The sequence below is a fragment of the Fukomys damarensis genome, unplaced genomic scaffold (assembly GCF_012274545.1).
Source record: "Fukomys damarensis isolate Sample0158 unplaced genomic scaffold, DMR_v1.0_HiC HiC_scaffold_23, whole genome shotgun sequence".
Taxonomy (NCBI): Eukaryota; Metazoa; Chordata; class Mammalia; order Rodentia; family Bathyergidae; genus Fukomys; species Fukomys damarensis.
The window spans coordinates 5437307-5455016 of record NW_022900935.1 but is presented as its reverse complement, the minus strand read 5'-3'; the positions used below and the strand labels follow the sequence as shown (position 1 = coordinate 5455016).

Genomic DNA, 17710 nt, shown 5'->3' with positions numbered 1-17710 from the left:
CCTGGTCCCTGGCTCAGAGCCTCCTGGCACCTGGCAGGAGCTCGGTATGTGTACAAATGGAAGATCGCATTGTGTGATTTATTTCCAAGCCTGCAAGAGTTCCATTTTAGAGATATGCAAACCAAGGTCCAGAGAGGCTAAGAAACTCAGCAGCGGTGACAGAGCTAATGAGAGGCGGGGTGGGAATTCACACTCAGATTCATCTGGCGGGCAAGTTTGACCCCACGCATTCACTCCTTCATTCCTTTCCTCCTCTGTGACAGGGCCCCAATCCAGGAACTGAAGCATGGAGGTGAATCATCACCATCCTGCCTAGAGGTCAGCTCAGGCCCACTGGGGATGATTAGAGCTAGGGCTAATGGGAAGTGTTTGATGGAAGTTGTGGGAGCCCTGAGACTTCCCGGAGAAGGGGCCCTTTGAGTAGGGTTCTGAGGGATGAATAGGATTTCATCTGTGGTGAATATTAGACGGCAGAAAGCACTGGACAGGGAGTCAGACTTGGATTCTAGTCACCCCCACTCCGTGTTGCTTTCCCTCCCTGAGCCTCGACTCTGAAAGGGCAGGTAACTGGTCCTGCTCTGACAGGCTGTGGGCTAAAGTAGTGATTGGCAGGAATGTTCACTACCTTTCCTTCCTTCACACCAGAGAGGAGCCCCAGGGTGCTGAGAAGCAGGGTAGAGGCAGTTTAAAGGAGCCACCCTCTTTCTGCCCCGGGGCACTGCCCTCCTGGATCCCCTCCTCGCCTCACCGACTGCTCTTCCTCCTCCTCCACTACCCCGCCCTCCTCCCCTCCTAGCTCCCCTATTATTTCTCCCCTCCTCTTCCTCTTCTCTCTCCCCTGCCTTCTCCTCCTACTCCCCCTTCTTCCTCCTCCTGCCCTAGCCAACAGGGAGAGCACAAAGGGTAGTCAAAGTTAATTTAGGCTCAAGTACCTGGTCACCTAGAAACAAGGCCAGTCCCCCGATGCAGGCCCTCAGCCTTGGCCTCATTAATCTTCAAGACCGACATTGGCAGTGCAATGTAAGTAGGACAAGAGCCGTGTGCAAGGAGAAGGGGCCTGGCTCTAGCCACTAGGCCTGCAGCAGTCACACGGCCATCCCCAAGCGTGTGGCGGGCCTCAGGGTGTCGGCCGCCCCTCCTTCCCTGTGTCCTTGCTCCCGCCCAAGCACCCTGATATTTGCTGTTTCCTTCTGGTGTGTCCTTGATCCTGGTCCATCCTACCTTACTGTGAATCCAGGGTTACTGAGTTCTTCCCTTCAGAGGGTGCTGCAGGCCTTGCCATCTCCTGTGCCAGATGCTGCTCACAGGGACTGACCAGTAGGGGACTCTGCAGCCAGCTCCCTCCAGGACAGCTGAGTGACATGGAGCCAGGTGGCCTCCAGCCCCGCCACTCCCTCCACAAAGCCACTTTTGCCTGGTCTCGTGTCCAGGCTGCCCCTTTCCTCTGCCCTGCTCCGGGAGCTGAGCCCTTTCTAAGTACCTTTGCTCAGCCCTCTTTAACTAACATTTTGAAAAACCTTGGACCAACCGCGCTCCCTCCACTGTAAGGTCACAGGACCGTGACATCTGAGTGTGTGATTGGCAAATGGGGACGTGTGACTGTTTATGAGGCCAGCTCCTGCCAGGTGTGAGCTCCTAAGTAAGAGTTTTGCTCTGCGGCAGGGAAGATGGATTTTCTCAGGGGCTGTCCTGAGAATAAGCATACGGGATGAGCTCAAGGAGGCAGTTTTCTTCACCAGCGGGATAGAGTTAACCACAGGCCACCATCCTCGTCACGCCTGCCTCTGCCTGCTGTGCTCCTCTGGCTGCACAGCCCAAGATAGGCTTAGCCAAGCCCAGAACAGGTTGCCCGATGTCCATTCCCACCTCTCCCCCCAAATCTAGTGTTATCGGGGAGCATGGGGACCTGGGCTGGCACACCTGCCACCTGACTGTCAGTTTCATAGCATTTATCTGGGAAAGTAAGGAGCATCTGGAATTTTCTGGAAACATGTATTTTATAACGAGAAAAGATTGAGGGGACATGTACCAAGATACTAACCCTTGTTTTTCTGGATGGTGTCGTTATGCGTGCTTTTAATTTCTTTATGATTTTTCAGTGCACATGTCATTAGTAAAAAGGAATGATTATATCTAAAAATCTGAGTTTGAAGGCCAATTTGGTCACGTCTCAGCAGTGCCATCTTTGGCCAGCTTCCTCTCCTCTCAGAGTTCCAATTTCTGCACCTCTGGGACTGGGGTAATAAAAGTCACCTCACAGCATTGTTTCAAGAAAGCAAATGACACTGTGAAGCAAGCCCTGGCACACATTTAGAGCAACTCTAGCATGACGGGATGACAGGCACTTAGAGCAACCTAGTATGACAGGGGCCTGGATTCAAATCCCAACTCTGATACTATGTGCTGCGTGACTTTGGGAAGGCTGCTTGGCTACTTCAGTCTCTGTTTCTTTTCTGCAGAACTGGGGTTATAAGGGAATTAATAAATGCAGAACACTTCAAATAGTGCCTGAATATCGTGAGTGCTCTGAATGTGCTACCTGCTGTTGTCATGGCTCTTATTGTCTTCTATTTGATGATATGTTCTCTCACTTTCTTTCCCAAGCCATTGGGATTCAAAGGGCCCTGCGACCCAGGGATTGTCTCTCTTGGCCAGGGCTGTCTGCCTGTTTCAGAGCTGAGGAAAGCAGTGATGGTCCTCTGTAGCTTCAACCAAGGGACTGGGGACCACCGTGAAAACGGAGGTTCAGCATACAGCTAGGCCAGAGGTCAGACAGTTGAAGTCAAGGTTCAGTCTGAGGTCAAGGTCAAGACTTAGTGGAGGTTAGAACACATCTCTGTCTGGGGCCAGGCCCAGGATCATTCTTGCATTCCAATGGATCCAGGCAGGACCCAGAGTGTGCTCCAGCTGCTGGCCAGGTGGCCAGAGTGGCCAATCCTGGAATCCCACACTCACTCCTCTTGGGTGAAGCCCTCCTTGGGTCTGTTTCAACCTCACTACAAGCTTTTTCTCCCAAGCAGCGTGAGCTCGGGGAGACCCTAGAAGCGCCTCCCACATCCTGGCTCCTAAGCATCTTTCAGCCCAGGGAACAGCCAGCTCAGCTCTAGGGAGGGGCCTCCCTATGGGATACCCAACCTCTGCTGTAATTTTAGAGTAATTCTTGCCTGTCCACCTGCCAGGAGGTGGGCTGGAGGGCTGGCTATAAGAAGACCGGGAGCTCCTTCCCACAGGCACTGACAGGTTGATGGAGGGTCCAATTGCTCCCTAGGGTTGAGCTGGGTTCCTATGCTGGGCCTTGCTGGTGGGAAGCGGGCACAGAGCAGTGTGCACAGATGGCCCTACAAGCACTCATAATTTGCCAGAATAAATAGTTATTATTAATCTCTCCTGTGTTTTTCTTCTCCTTTCTCTCCCTTTTACTTCTGTTCCCAAGCTGATTGGGAGGTGCTTGAAGGCAGGAGCTGTTTCTTGTTTATCTTGATGCCCCAGTGCCTTGTGCAGGACCTAGCACACAGTAGGCATGTTTTCAGAATGAAACTAGGCACACAGTTGCCTCATAACAGGTCTCTAAGTTTGAACAAAGCCAGGCTTCTGTTATGACTGAGATGGGGATTTAGCTCAGTGGTTCTGTTGCTTGCCTTGCAAGCACAAGGTTCTGAGTTCAATCCCTGGTACAAAACAAAACAAAACAAAACAAAATCAAATCACACAGGCTGTCACTACAGTTGGTGGTATTGTTACTTATCGGCCACATGTGATGCCATCCAGCCAAATGGACGCTATAGACACCAGAGATACCTTCAGTGACCTGAACAGAGTAAGGCAACCAAGTCTTGTCAGCCAACACAGACAGACACACAGCAGGTGCTTTTCTAGCATGGGGCCTGGCAAACAGTAGATGAGGTTTTCCCCATTCAAGATGGGACACACAGTGGACATTCATCCAGTGTGATGTTTGGCACCAAACTTGCCTTGGAGGAGTCAGACTTCAGAAAGAAAATGTCTGCTGGGTGGAGTTTTTAATTCTCTCTCTGCTAGGATCAAGAAATAATCACTGAGTCCCCATCTGGTCCCTGCTGTGTTACCAAGTTCTGTGGCATGAAGATATGTGAGCAGAGTAAGACACAGACCTTCTCCTCTTATTAAGGAGCCTATACGCCTGTAACCCCAGCACTCGGAGGCTGAGGCAGGAGGATCGCTGTGAGTTCGAGGCCAGCCTGAGCTACATAGTGAGTTCCAGGTCAGTCTCACTACATAGTGAGACCCTGTCTCAAAAAAAAACAAAAAATAAACAAACAAACAAACAAATAAATAAATAAGGAGCCCGGATGTTGGCCCTCTCCCGATAAGGCACCACAGGCTGACTGGGGCAGGTATAAGGAGGCGGCTGGCTGGAGGAGGGGCTCCCGAGATAGGCCCGGTGTCCCATTCCAGGCAGAGTGCCCAGGCATGTGATGGGGACCAAGGGGATCGGTTAGGACCCCTGTGAAGCATCACTGTGACCCAGCAGAGCACCCACCGTGGGGCCATGGGGTGGCCACTCGCTATCCAACGAGCATCACGTGTGGTGAGCTTCTGGCGCTGCTCGGAGCTCAGGGATATGGCTCTGGGCGAAGCTCTGCCTGAGTCTGTGGGTGCAGGACGATGGAAGGCAAACAGCAGTGCATTAGATGTTGGCTGCCAGGTGAGCTCTGGGGAAATTAGAGGAGGGCAGGGATGAAGGCGAACGGAGAGGGTCAGCCTTCTGGGATTCTCTCTGAGGAGATGAACTGAGTCCCGGAATGGGGCAGCATGGTCCCGGCAGGAGCACCCGTCAGGCAGGTGAGGGCCGATTGCACAGGGCTTTGAATGCCCCGATGAGGATGTGATGCCAGGCTCTGGGCAGAGGAGGGACAGGATGAGGGGCACGGGAAGAGGGAGCAGCAGAGTGCAGGCGGAGCAGAACTGGAGGCCGAGGCCAGCGGAGAGGGACTAACAGCGGTCCAGGAGGGAGAGGATGGGGCTCGGGATGCGGAATGGATAGGACAGGGAAGGAGGATGTTTGAAGGTGGAGCTGTCCAGTTTGAGGCTGAGGAAGGAGGACAAAGCCAACGGCATCTGAGGGCGAACTGGGCACCATGATTCAGAGGAGAAATGCCAGGCCCTGGAGCCAGGGGGAAGCAGATGGTCCCTCCCGTCTTAAACTTGCTTCCCTCCTCCCTCTCCGCCTCTTCCCCTCGAGCCTCCTTTCCCCCTTCCCGCATGTCCTCTGTCTGTCTCCCCCTGCCGCCTCAGAAACGCCACAGTCCAAAGCCCGAGCATCCAGTCTTCTGCTCGTCTTCGTCTCCCACACACCTCTTTCCCCTCTCTTCCATCATTTCTGACCCCTTCTGTGCTCTTGGAAGAAATATTAAAAAGCAAACTGCCAAGGTCTCAAGGTCTTCGCCCAAAGCAAGAGTTCTGTTATCGGGGTTGGTGGTATTGTTACTGCTTAGCCAAATGTGATGCTGTCCGCCCAGATGGACCCTGTAGAGGTACCCTCAGGGGGGGCGCGTGTTTCGGACCAGGCTGGTCTTCCCAAGTCGCTCCTGATGACATGCATGGGTGGGAGATGTCTGGAAGTCTCACTCCCCTGTAGCAGCTCAGACATTGTTTCTACGGCTACTGGAGAGCCAGGCCCTGGAGCTTCCTGCAGAAGGCCTCGTGGGTGCAGACTCTGCCACCGACCGCAGCCTCACATCCCGGGTTGCACCAAGGCTGGGACCCCTTCTGCACTGTACCTGTGTCCCCTCGGCCCAGGGCAGGTGTCTCTTCTGTTCTCTTGGGGCTTTAATGTCAGGTCTTGCTTGGGAGGCCCTGGATGCAGCTCTTTATCCTGTCCCTGACCTGGGCTGCAATTCTGGTGGCACTTCCTGTGGCTGCCTCTCACAGCTCTGTGTCTTCCTCGCGTCTGACAGGCATTTTCGTGTGGGTCCCTCGGCTCTTCCCTTTGGGCAGAGACCCTGCCTCTACCATCAGATAGGGACTTCCCACAGGCCAGGAGTTTATCACTCTGGGGGAAACCAGCACACCCCAGAAGTTGGGGGTACAACAGGGCTTTGCCCGTCCTTGGGGATGCCTGAGAATGAGAGACATCCGGCATGGGAGAGTAGGAAGATGGAGCCACTGCCGTGACCTTGGACAAGTCACCTAACTTCTTTGAGCTTCTCCTCCTGAACTTTAAAGTAAGATTAATTCCATCTTTGCAGGGACAGTGTACTGATGAGAGGAGATTATAAACACCAAAAGCGCCTCGGAAGCTGTCACATGCTGGGGAATATGAGTTACCTACTAATACCTGAGTCAGGAGGCCCAGTTGTGCCTCTGACTTGATGGACAATTTTGAGCCATCTGTATTCTCTCTCAAGTCTCCAGTGCCCTCCTACATGTCGCATGAAGGATCAGTCTAAATGATGTAGCAGAATCAATCTAAATGATGTCAAAAGTCCCTGCCGGCTCTGAACATCTGTGATTGACATTTGGATTTTTCCATTCCCTGGCAAGAACTCAGAGGTCTAAGAACCCACCCTGGCTGGCGCAGGCACGGTCCTTGAGACGGGCCCCGGGGCCTCCTCCACAGCCTAGTCCCACACCCCTCCCAGCCATCCCCTGTCCACTCCCAGCCCCTCCTACCCTAGCTTGGCTCTTTGTCCAGGAAACTAATTGCTGTGACTCCACTGTTTATTTGGAGACAATACAAGTCGATTGAAACTGCCGCATCAGGAAAAATATGTTCCACTTAGATCTTTAAATGAGCTCGGAGCTCGGAGCTGGCCTTTATAAGCCTGCTTGAGAGAGACGTCCACCCTCGTGCTCCACTGATCATTAGCCACTGTGGGCCATTTGCTTAATGAACAGCGTAGCTAGCAGCCAGGGGGTGGGGACAGCTGGACACACCTGCTGCCCACGGGCCAAAGTGGCCGGGGCAGCCTCACTGTGTCACCTTGTCTGCCCCCAGTCCTAGCTCAGCAGCTGGCCCTTCTGGTCAGAAAGAGCACTAGGGCAGCGCCGTCGCTGCCAATGGCCGTAATATAATGATGGCATGGCCACTGGTTCTGGGCTCTTCCTGTGTCCTCGGCCAGGCCTCGGCTGAGCACTCTGCACACATTACCAAGCTGAACATAACAGCCACCTTGAGATGCTGAGGCTGTGCCCCCTCCCCTACAGTCGAGGGAGCTGATGTAGGACCCACACCTCAGCGCTGAAGCTTGTGCTGTGAAACACAATGCCCAGTGCCTCTGGGAGGTCACGGAGAAGGGGCTCAGTGCAGGACTGAGGTACGGTAGAAAAGGACACTTCCCACAGAAGCAGGAGGCCACAGGAGCTCTTACCCCATGCCTCTGGGGAGCCCATTCCTCTTTCCTTCCCCCAGGGGGTTCTGCTCCAGTCCTGGGAGCAAGTTTTCTTCTTTTTCCTTCCCTTGCAACCCTCAATTTCCTGCCCTCCCCCACATCCATACTGGAGGATTGCAGAAGTCAGAGGGAGGTCTGCAACCCTTGAGACAGCACGGCCTCCTGCAAAGGGTGTTCCTTTGCCTTCTTGAATGTTTGTCTCCAGGGAGCAACAATCTCCCAAGATCAGAATGCTCTATGCCTTCCAGCTGTTCTGTTTGCAAGCAGAGGGAGCCCTGGGGAAACTGCTGTGCCCCCTCTCTCCCTCCCGCTTCTGTTCTTTATTTCTCTCTCCTCCTTCTGTGCCCTGGGAGATTTATTAGGCCAGCTGCAGCCCTGTGAGGAGTCCCCATCCCAGGTTAGAGCCCCTTGCCTTGGTTCTCCTCCAGTTTCCCCTACATCTTGTGTGAGATGCTGTGCCCTGGGCCTGGTGAGCAGGTACCTCAGGGTGGGGACCTCACCTTCCCTTCTCTTTGGTGAAAGCCCTCGGCCAGGCTGAGGTCTGTATCTGGAAGACAAGCCTTCACCTGCAGCCATAGCAGCGGGGCCAGAAAAAGCAAGGAGGGTCAACAATGGAGTAGATCAACTCATGGTTGGGGAGCACAGGTCAGGCATGGGCACCCCTGCTTCCTTGGCCCCCCACCTAGACCAGAAGGGCTGAGGGCATGGCACGCTGAACTCCCAGGGCCTGGTAAAAACAATCATTGAATGAATGAATGCAAGATAGCAGGCTATCATTAATTCAGCTACTATTCTTCCTTTTTTTTATTCATTTGCTCATTCACTGGTCTACTCTTGCCAGGAAATTTCTGGTCCAGATTCTTAATGCATAGTTACCTCTGGGGCCAGAACTAGGAGAGGACAAATAAGGTGCCTTAGGCACAAAATTTAAGGAATCACTCATTTCTTAGGATCATACAGGGGCATAGTTAGCCCAGCTCCGAAGAACAACCTTCCTGGTATGGATTGTAATCTCCATCGTATGGAGGAAGAATCAGAGGGAGGCTACCTCACATCCTCTGGCCCCCTGGCTGCTGCATATTTATTCCCAGATCTGTTTGACCCCAACATCTTCCTTCTTCTTCTGAACGGTCTCCAGTTTCCCTGCCTTGCCTGACCTCTGTCATAGCCACTTGCTGCTTCCTGTGTTTGTGCCCCTCTGTCCCACTACCAGCACCCTGAGTACAGATTGTAGGGTGTCCAGGGCATTGTTCCATTTCCGCTACTTGGAAGAGCATTGCTGAACAAGTTACTTTAATTCCCTGTGTCCGTGTCCCTATCTAGAAAAGGACCACCATAATCATCCCTATGACATGGGCTGGTGTGAGGCTTCTGGTGAAAGGGTATATAACGTGTACAGCTGCTTCCTAGTCATTCTTAGCTATTATTTTTAATAGCCTGTAGAGCCCGTCATCCCTTGGAGGTAAGAGGAGCCAGCAGTGAACCCCTAAGCCCCAGAGTTCAGGCCCTGCCTCCTATCAGACAGTGGTCCCTCTCCCCAGGTTCAGCAGCTCAAAGGGGTCACCTTACTCTCCTGGGACGAACAGTACACAGAAGCCATGGGGAGGTGGTCCCACAGCCCATCCCACCCAACGCCAGCTGCAGGCAAGGGATCAGCCTCCTGGCTCCTTTCACTTGAGCTCTCCTGGAATGCACAAGAGGTTTGGAAAGAAAAAGAATTCACACTTCACTGAAAATGTGTTTCAAACAATTAGCAGGTCTTCACTGCAGGAGTCTTTGAAGTAGATGCCCAGACCCATCTCTGTGAAGGATTTCCCAGAACTGACAGGCTGGCAGACACTGCTCAGCCCAGCCCTTGCCTGAGCATCAGGGGCTCCTGGCTGTGGGCTGGCATGGGCTGGCACCACAGGGCTCGCGTGAGCTCCCCCAGGCAGCAGCAGTGTCCTCCTCACCCACACAGTGAATCCGTGCTGCACACTGCCACAGGTGGTGCAGAAGAGCTGGCCTCTGGAGGACCTGTGTCAAGCCCAGCGTTTCCTGTTCTCCAAACCTCCTCACCCGACCAGGCTGGGTGGCAGAAGCTTCTGACTGTGAGCTCGGAACTCTTGCATCCTTGCACAGTGCGTGGCTCTGTGTAATATTGTCTGTTGGACAAATGGGGGGATTTCTGTAATGATGGTCATGACCTGGACTTAGCCTCGCTCTCTCGGTCTGTAAACTGGGAACGAGTGGGGTAGGGTCACCTCTAGGGCTCTGAACTAGACCTCACTTTTCTTTGAAGCATTCATCTTGCTGTGGAATGAAGGCTGGATCCTAATTGTGCTTCCCTTTGAGCAGAATGAGCTAGAGTGAGCCACTTGATCCTTCTGATTCTGCATCTGTGAAATGGGTAAACAAATATTTTGCAGGGCCATTGTGACGCTTATCCAAGGGGATGCCTAGAAAATGCTAAGCACATTAAGTGCTTAGGATTTACTGTGCGTCACACTGTGCTCTCTCTGACCTTATGCAGAGCTAAATCAGCCCACTGGCCATGGAAGGAAGGACCCATTATACAGCCCCCAACCCCACCCATCCTGGATGGGAGAGAGGACACAGAGAGCTGGCTAGGATGGAGCTGAAAAGAGCTGTCCCCAACCCCCTGCCCCAGGAAGCTCCCGCGCCCAGCCCAGGCCTCTAGACTTCTATTTGATTCCTTCCTCTGACATTCCATCCGTCATCATAATTGCTTCTCCCGAAAAATGAATTTGTAGTTGATTTCTTCAAAAGAGGGAATCAGCCAACAGATAAAAAGGTTGTTTTATTTAATTTACATGAAGAGGCCGCCTGCTGCTGCCCAGCTGTGCCGGCAGGGCTGTGGGGAGGGTGCCTGCATGTGGATCCAGTGTGCACAGGTGGGCACAGTGTGCTCCCTGGCTCAGGGTCATCTCCCAGGTTGCCTGCATCCCTATCCCATCATGGGATCTCGGGGCTGTACGGACCATTCTGTCGGAAAAGACTCTTCTGGGAAAGGTTAGCACTTTCAGCATAGGAGGCTGAGGCTCAAGAAGCCAAACACTTACAGAGACAGAAATTCAGCAGGGTAGGGATTGATCTGGCCAGGGACTTGCACACATGGTTCCTGCCAGCGAGTTTTCTAGGGAGGCTGTGTGAATATTTAAACTGCATGTGCTTTGGGGTCACATTGGGAGCCATGGGCTTCTCTCTGAAAGGCACCTCACCCAAGGGCGCTGCCTATCCTCTTCATCCCCAGCTAATGCTTCCCTAGACCAAAGTGTGGCTGCTGCTCCCCAGAACCTTCTAAGGTCGTGAGTGGGAGCTCTGTCTTGCAGAGAAACCCTGGGCAGGAGTTAACAGAGAGGGCAGAGTCACAGCTGGGGGCAGTAATGGGATTGTGCTGATGCAGAGACCCTTGCCCTCTGGGAGGCCCGTTACGTGCTGGGCAGGTCTGAGGAGGCAGGTCCCTAGTTTTCCTGGGGCAGCATGCAGCAGGACTTCCGGTGGTCTGAAACATCTGGAGAAGATTCCAAATATTTCATTCTGGCATTCAGATGCTCCAGCAATCCAGAGACTTGGCTGTAAAATAGGGCATTGTATAATTTACCTTTTGAACATGGACATTTGGAAGTGGATATGGGTTCTGTTCGTAATTATTCTGAGACAGCAGGTGTAAAGTACAATGGTCCCTAGTAAAGCAGGGCCTATTTTTACCCTAATTGCCTACCAGACGTAGCAGACACATAGACAGATAGGTTACCCTCACAGGAATTGCCCAAAAGAGCATGGGACATTTCTAGGAGTGCCACAGGACATGCCCAGGGCCACCAAGGCCAAAGAGTGGAGGTGGTGAAGCAGTTGGGGGGCTGCCTTCCATCCCCTGGGGCTGCTGCTTGGGCAAATCACGTGTACGTACCTCTCTGGGCCTCTGTTTCCTCTTCCTGAGTTGCCGAATGTGAAAGTCTTCTGTATTTATTACTTTCTATAATTGCCTTGCTCCTTTATTTGTTTATTTGCTTATTGCTTATGCCCTTGCCTATCATGTAAGTCCCTAAGGACAGAGGCCTTGTTTGTTTGTCTTACTTGGGGGAGGAGGCAACATATTCACTTTCTACTTAAGGGAGGCCACCCATGGCTTCCTTCCCTATCCTCTAGACCTAGGCCCTATCCTCCATCTCTATCCACGTTTTCTGCAGTCAAACGATTGTACTGAATTGTGTGTGCGTGTTTCTCTCCTGCTGGTCCATGCACTCTGAAGGCTGTGGACTAGGCCTTGTTTGTGGGTTTGTCTTTAACACACGGACCAGGGCTGGGTACCCAGTGTATGCTTGAGGGAAAGCTTCTTGAAGAATGTATCAGTGCTCAGCATGCATGTTGGCCATTAGGTTGGCAGCCTCACGGTGTCCCTTGGAGACCTCTGAGTGCAGCCTAGGCAGCATTTACCCAAAGGCCCTCCAGGCTGACTACAGAGGGTGTTTTCTTCCAACTGGGTTAGTTAATGGATGTAGTGGTTCCTGTGTTTTTATGAATTGATATGATACTTGACACTCATGAAAACCCCGAAGTGATCGATATTGGAATGGCTGTTTTCTCGAGAGCTAGTTTCTTTTCCTTTCTTCTTTTGAGTCTGACCTCTTTCTTCAACTGGATTGTCAATTCCACGAGGGCAAGAACATGGCCTCAGTCATCCCTGCTCTGCACCTCTACCCCCTTCTCCTGCCATGATATAGCTTGTCACTGGGGTCATTTTTCACCACCAACATTTCGGGTTCACTGAATCAAAATAAGCTCAGACTGGAACTCTGTGACTTTGAGATGGCCATCCTGTGAGGAGAAATAGTTCACATCTGTAACCAATTCTTCCACCATCAAACCTTGGGACCTCAAAACTGAACGCTTCTATTTCCCCAGCTGATGGTCTCCAAATGTCACTAAGCTCACCTGCTTATCCTACCCTGTGCTCCAAGGCTGGGGCTTCACTTGACTCCAGGGACAGTGAGTTCATCTTTTCATTTAATCTGTTCCGCCTCACTACGAGTCCTCCATCCTAATTCACAGCCTTGTCCCTCTGACTTTATCACCTGCCCCAATCTGAAGAGCCCTGTGTTCTAAATCTCCAGCTAAATCATCAAGAAAAGTGGTGAAGAGGAGAAGATTGCAAATACAGCCCATCACCCTCCTCAGCCTCACCGTCGATCACCTGGTGTGGGCACACGTAGATCGGTACACCCCCACCTGCCCTCATATCCAGCTCCCAACTGTTCGCCTTTCCTGCAAGACCATCATGAGAAACTTTGGCGAATGCTTTGCTAGAATCCAGAATTTCACCAAATTCTGCTGAGTTTACAGAATTTCCTGCATCTTCCCATCCCAGTGTCCTGTCAGAAAAGGAAATGAGATGTTCTGTTTGTTCGCTGCTCGCTCGTTCAACAGATATTTATTGGGCCCTGACCGGGTGATAGGCGCACTCCCCAGAGGACAAAGTATGCGTAGGTCCTGTCCTCATGGAGTTAACCTTCCAGTAGAGGAGAAGAACATAAGCTAGTCAGCATTCCTATGTTCAATGATGATAACCACCACAGAGAAAACTAGAGCTGGGCAGCTGGGGTGGACAGGGCTGTGTATTCCAGGGAGGTCGGGACAGCCTTCCACCACCAAACTGACCTTTCAGCAAAGCGCTAGTTCCTGGTGCACCCAGACCTTTGTAGCCGGTTGTTCCAGAACTGGACCTGAAATTTTTCTTTGGTTGTCCTCAAACAGCTTGGAATTTCCTGACTCCACATTTGAAAACTGGTCCCATCTCCTGTTTTCCAGCCCTTCCTAGCAACACCTGTCTCCTGGAACCCACGGATGAGCTCCCAGTGATAGCTTTGTGAGCCCTGCATTGGGATTTATGAACGTTGGGATTATAGAACAAGGGGCTCGTTCTAGCTGAGACCTAGCAAGGTGCATTCTTATACTTTTTTCCACCCATCTCGAGCTTCAGCCCCCTCCCATGAAGGTCTGCTTTAGTCCCTTCAAGTCTGAGGATGATTCTCTTTGTCAAAGAAGAGTTGAGAAGTTCTTCTTTGCATTATTTATCCCCCGTTGTGGCCAAAGTAGCCCTATTCCCCATCTCTGGAATCTGTTTGTAGTTTTCTTTTTTTTTCCCCCCTGAGACTCAAGCTTCCAGAAGAGCACGTTTAGGAAGGGAAAACAAGAAAAGTGCCTGGCAACAGCGTTTTCTTTTTAAATTTTCAGAAAGCAATCTGAGGGAGACGGGGTGGCAAGGCTTCGAGCACACCATCAATTTGGGGTTAATTGGTTTAGAATTCATTAACCACATTTTGCTGCCTGCTTCTGCCGGTCTTTGGAACGGTGCTTGAGTTTTCCGATTCTTTGCGTTGCCAAACTAATAATTCACCTACTTTATTTCTTGACTCGCAGTTAGTTTGTTTTAGTCTAAATAATGCATATTCAGCTTCATTAGCATATATTTGGATCATTTCCGACTCGAATGTACTCCATCCCATCAACTTACCATTAGTGAGATCATTCAGGAGGGACGTTTCCATATCTTTAATGCTTGTGTCAGTCATTGCCATCCTTACTGGGTGTGGGGGCTGGGCAGGGGAGAGGAGGTTGGGAGAAGGGAGGGAGATTGTTTTCCCCAGACACAGAGCTTTGGTGGGAACCCCAACATCCCAGGGTCAGAGGACCTCCTGCCTGAAAGGGTTTGACAAAGGAAATCCAAATGCGGTTGAGAGTCTGAATGCTAATGCTCACATCAGGAGATTAAGCAGGCCAGGGAAGGTGTAGCGGAATACACATCATCATTTACTCCTACGCTCATTTTCCACCCTGGTTTGGCCCCTGGGCAACGGGGAGGAAGGAGTTGGCAAAATCAGAAGAGCTGCCTCACTCCAAATCGGATGGGGAAGTTCAGACCCGAAAGGGCAGGTGTCAGACATGGAGGTGAAGGGAGACACGGACATCAGAAGGGGGAGTGAGGAGAGAAGATTCAGCGACAAGAGGACGGAGAGGAAACTACCACTGTTGCCAGGCTTAGAACTCAGAGGAATGAGGAATGTCTAAGAGTTCTTTAGCACGTTTTTGCTAGGCGCTGGGTGCAGAATCCCCAGCTCATTCTCCTTAGTAAGTAAGTGTCTGTCCTGTCCCACCTACCCAGCTCCTCAAAGACGGCCTGGGACAGACAGCAGAAGACTGGCCCCTGTGACTTCACTATTCAGGTCCTAACCTCTGAGGCACGCACAGCGTCCCTGTCCACCAGTAAGCACAGCCCAGGGGCGTCTAAACGTACGGATGAACAACTGCTCATTTCACGAGCATCATTTGAAGAGGTGGTGGAGGGGAGAGGCTCAAGTGAAGGTTCATCCTAACCCTGGGAGAAGCAGCGGCAGGAGTAGATGGCAGTGACATCCCTTCCACACACTCAGAACCTACCTGATGGATCCAAATAGTCAAGGAAATGAGGAAGCACATGACCTCCGTCTGACCTTCAGCCCTATGGCTTATCAACTACGCCTTGCTGTTGCCCCTGACCTTGGAAGTAACATTAGAAAGAAAGTATGTGAGACACACAGACGGCTCCTGCGGCCTCCAACCAGCCAAAGCAGCTAAAGCTGTAGTACCTTTTTGTCCATGATACAGCCACTCAGTTATGTGAGCAGATTCACAGGCTTACACCTAAAGCTGGGGAAACAAACAGTCGTGAGGAAAATACCGAGGTTTTGGGGAAAAAGAGCAAACCGACTCCCCATCCACGAGAACTTGTTTATTTCAGGAGATACAAACTGTTTGGGACCACGTAGCATGATTTGGTCCTCACTGTGCCTCTGCCGACATGAACACTTCCCTCCCCATCAGCACGCAGTCTGGGCAGCACACACAAGGTGCGCTCGCTGGTGGAAATACCGGTGAGAGCGACTCAGCCGGAACGTGTGTGAACTCGGTGCAGTCACCCATCCCCTGGCAGAGGGGAGGGGAGCAGCGGGGTGGAGGCCTGAAGCCACTAGGCTTCAGTGGCTTTGGCCCTCATGGGCTGCCAAACTATTTAGAAAGCAAAGGGTTCAACTTGCTCAGTGACAGACCGTGTTAGGATACGCTTTGTTCTCCATTCACACAGAAAAAGATCGCGCAGATAGAAACAGACAATGGAACAGACTGCGGAATGAAGGGGAAATGTGTTTCTACATATTGAATGCAATTGTAACAGAATGGGTTTACATTAAACCTGTCCTTTGACGCGTCTGGATATTAGTGTCAGCAGTGATTTGGGGATCTTTGTGACCTCATTCCTCCACCCTTCTCTTACTACAGAATCGAAGTAGACTTGAGAGCCAGGCCCTGGGCTAATGAGCAAACAGGCATAGTACCTGGCCTCAGGATGCTTTCAGGCAAGAGCTGGCCAGTCACAGGCTGTGACAGTGACCAAGTGTAGTCACTTCCTACCTTTTTCAAACATGTTCAGTATGAAAGGAAGAAGATAAGAGCTCATTTAGCAGGTGCAGTGGATGGGTGTGATGTGACAGCTTGGAAAACATGGTGAATCTTATTTTAGCCAAGAAATCTGTGCATGGAAGATGTGCCACTGGTTGTAAAGTGGTCCTCTTGGTTGCTGAGATCAGGATGGAACTGAAAAGCGTTGCGAATGCTGCCTCTATGATCTCTCAGTTCTGACCCCAGACAGGAAATAGACAGAACTCCTAATACTCCTGGTAGCAGTGAAAAAAGAAAGGCAAGGAAGGCCTCAACTGCTCCGGTGTCTTCTACACTTCCTTTCCAGCAGGACAAGAGGACCGGGACACATCCAAGTCCCCAGGGGCCAGAGCAGACTGGCTGTCACTTGCTTGAGAGTGGGACTGGCCAAGTTTCTAGAAACTGGGCACTAACCAAAACCCAAGGTGGGCACTCTACAAGTGGAAGTTCTATAGCTAATAAAAATGAAAATAAACATTATATTAAATCATATAGAAATTGAGGTCAATCAAATCGGAGTTAAGGCCAATCAGCAGACACCGGAATCGTTAGCACTGGAATCAACAGCCCTGCCCTGGAGAACAAAGGGAGAACTGAGAAGCCAGTAGATGTGTGGGATGTTGACCCCCATGATGCCCCATACAGAGAACAAGTCTGCCAAGGGAGGGGAGGGCTGATAAATCCAAGCATCGAGGTCAGAGAAGGGTCCTGTCTCAAGGGACTGGCCAGGATGCAGAGGGAGGAGTGGGCAGGCAGAAGGGTTGATGCAGAGCAGTCTTTCAAGCCAGACCAAATAAGACAAAAGCACGATGGACGGTCCACTTCTGAGAAATGGAGCTGACAAGATTGGGGTCAGAAAGTCAGCCCTGGCCAGCCAGATGGAGCATAGACAGGGCTCCTTGCCAGATGCCAAAGCCCCAGCATCTGAGACCCAGACAGAAGGGGATGCACACACATTCTGTGGGAGAGGGAGGGAGGATCTCTCCTCTGGTCTTGAGCCAAATTGGGAAGATGGACTCTCCTCCAGATGTCTCAACTCTCAGGCAATATGGCAAAGCCAAATGTTCTGCTACCCAGGCAAGGACAATCATTTACTGAGTGCCACCATTGTTCTGGGCACTCAGGACAGAGTGGAGAATAAACCAGTCATTGTGAGACTGAGGTGTAGGTAGCTCAGTGGCAGAGTGCTTGCGTAGTATGCACAAGGTCCTGGGTTCAGTCCCTAGCGCTGCAAATAAAAACAGAAAACAATCATTGTGCACGCCCTTATGGAATTTGCAATCTTTTAAGACAGATGGACAATAAACAAGTAAATAGATCCATGTACAATTACAAAATTGTAATTTTGCAGGGACGCAAACAGAATTCATGATGAAGAATAGCAGAATGAAGAATCTCAGAAAAAGTGAGCAGACCAGGTTCTTTGTGAAGGCTGAGGCTGAGGCTGGAGGGAGGGGGACCCACCCAGCCACATCTTTCTGGGGACACTAGAGCTGACCTGAAGCTCTGGCAGCAGAGAGGCAGGCAGATGTTTCCCTTTTGAATCACTCTTACTCCTTCCTGAGTTTCTCTGTTTATCTTGCGGTTGTTGAGAGTCATCTCAGATCTGCTATTATTTAGTTTGGCAAATTTACTTTATAGAGAAGGAACATGACGGTACTCATGATAAATATTTGCCGTCCCCAAAGTCCCCAAAGGAAGACCCTGCTAACACTGGCTCCATAAGCCACCTTGGACGACGGGAATGGGCTGTGCACATCGAGGCAGTGTTAGAGATAAAGGGTCAGTAGGCCTCTCGGGGGTATACACTGAGCTGTCCCTGCCACACGAAGAGCTGTTTCTGCTGTCACATGGTTGGCTGAGCT

General features: G+C 51.4%; 1 protein-coding gene and 1 long non-coding RNA gene across 2 annotated transcripts in view; one reads left to right on the top strand and one right to left on the bottom strand.

Annotated features, from left to right (window-relative positions):
* Positions 1–17710, top strand: part of Grik3 (glutamate ionotropic receptor kainate type subunit 3) — a 478898-nt gene that overhangs the window by 391512 nt on the left and 69676 nt on the right. The window lies entirely within an intron of this gene.
* LOC104863438 lies at positions 10874–14341 on the bottom strand. Its single transcript, XR_780574.2, has 3 exons — positions 14133–14341; positions 13888–13969; positions 10874–10946 (listed from the first exon to the last, which is right to left on the bottom strand). It is a non-coding gene; the product is annotated as an uncharacterized LOC104863438 (long non-coding RNA).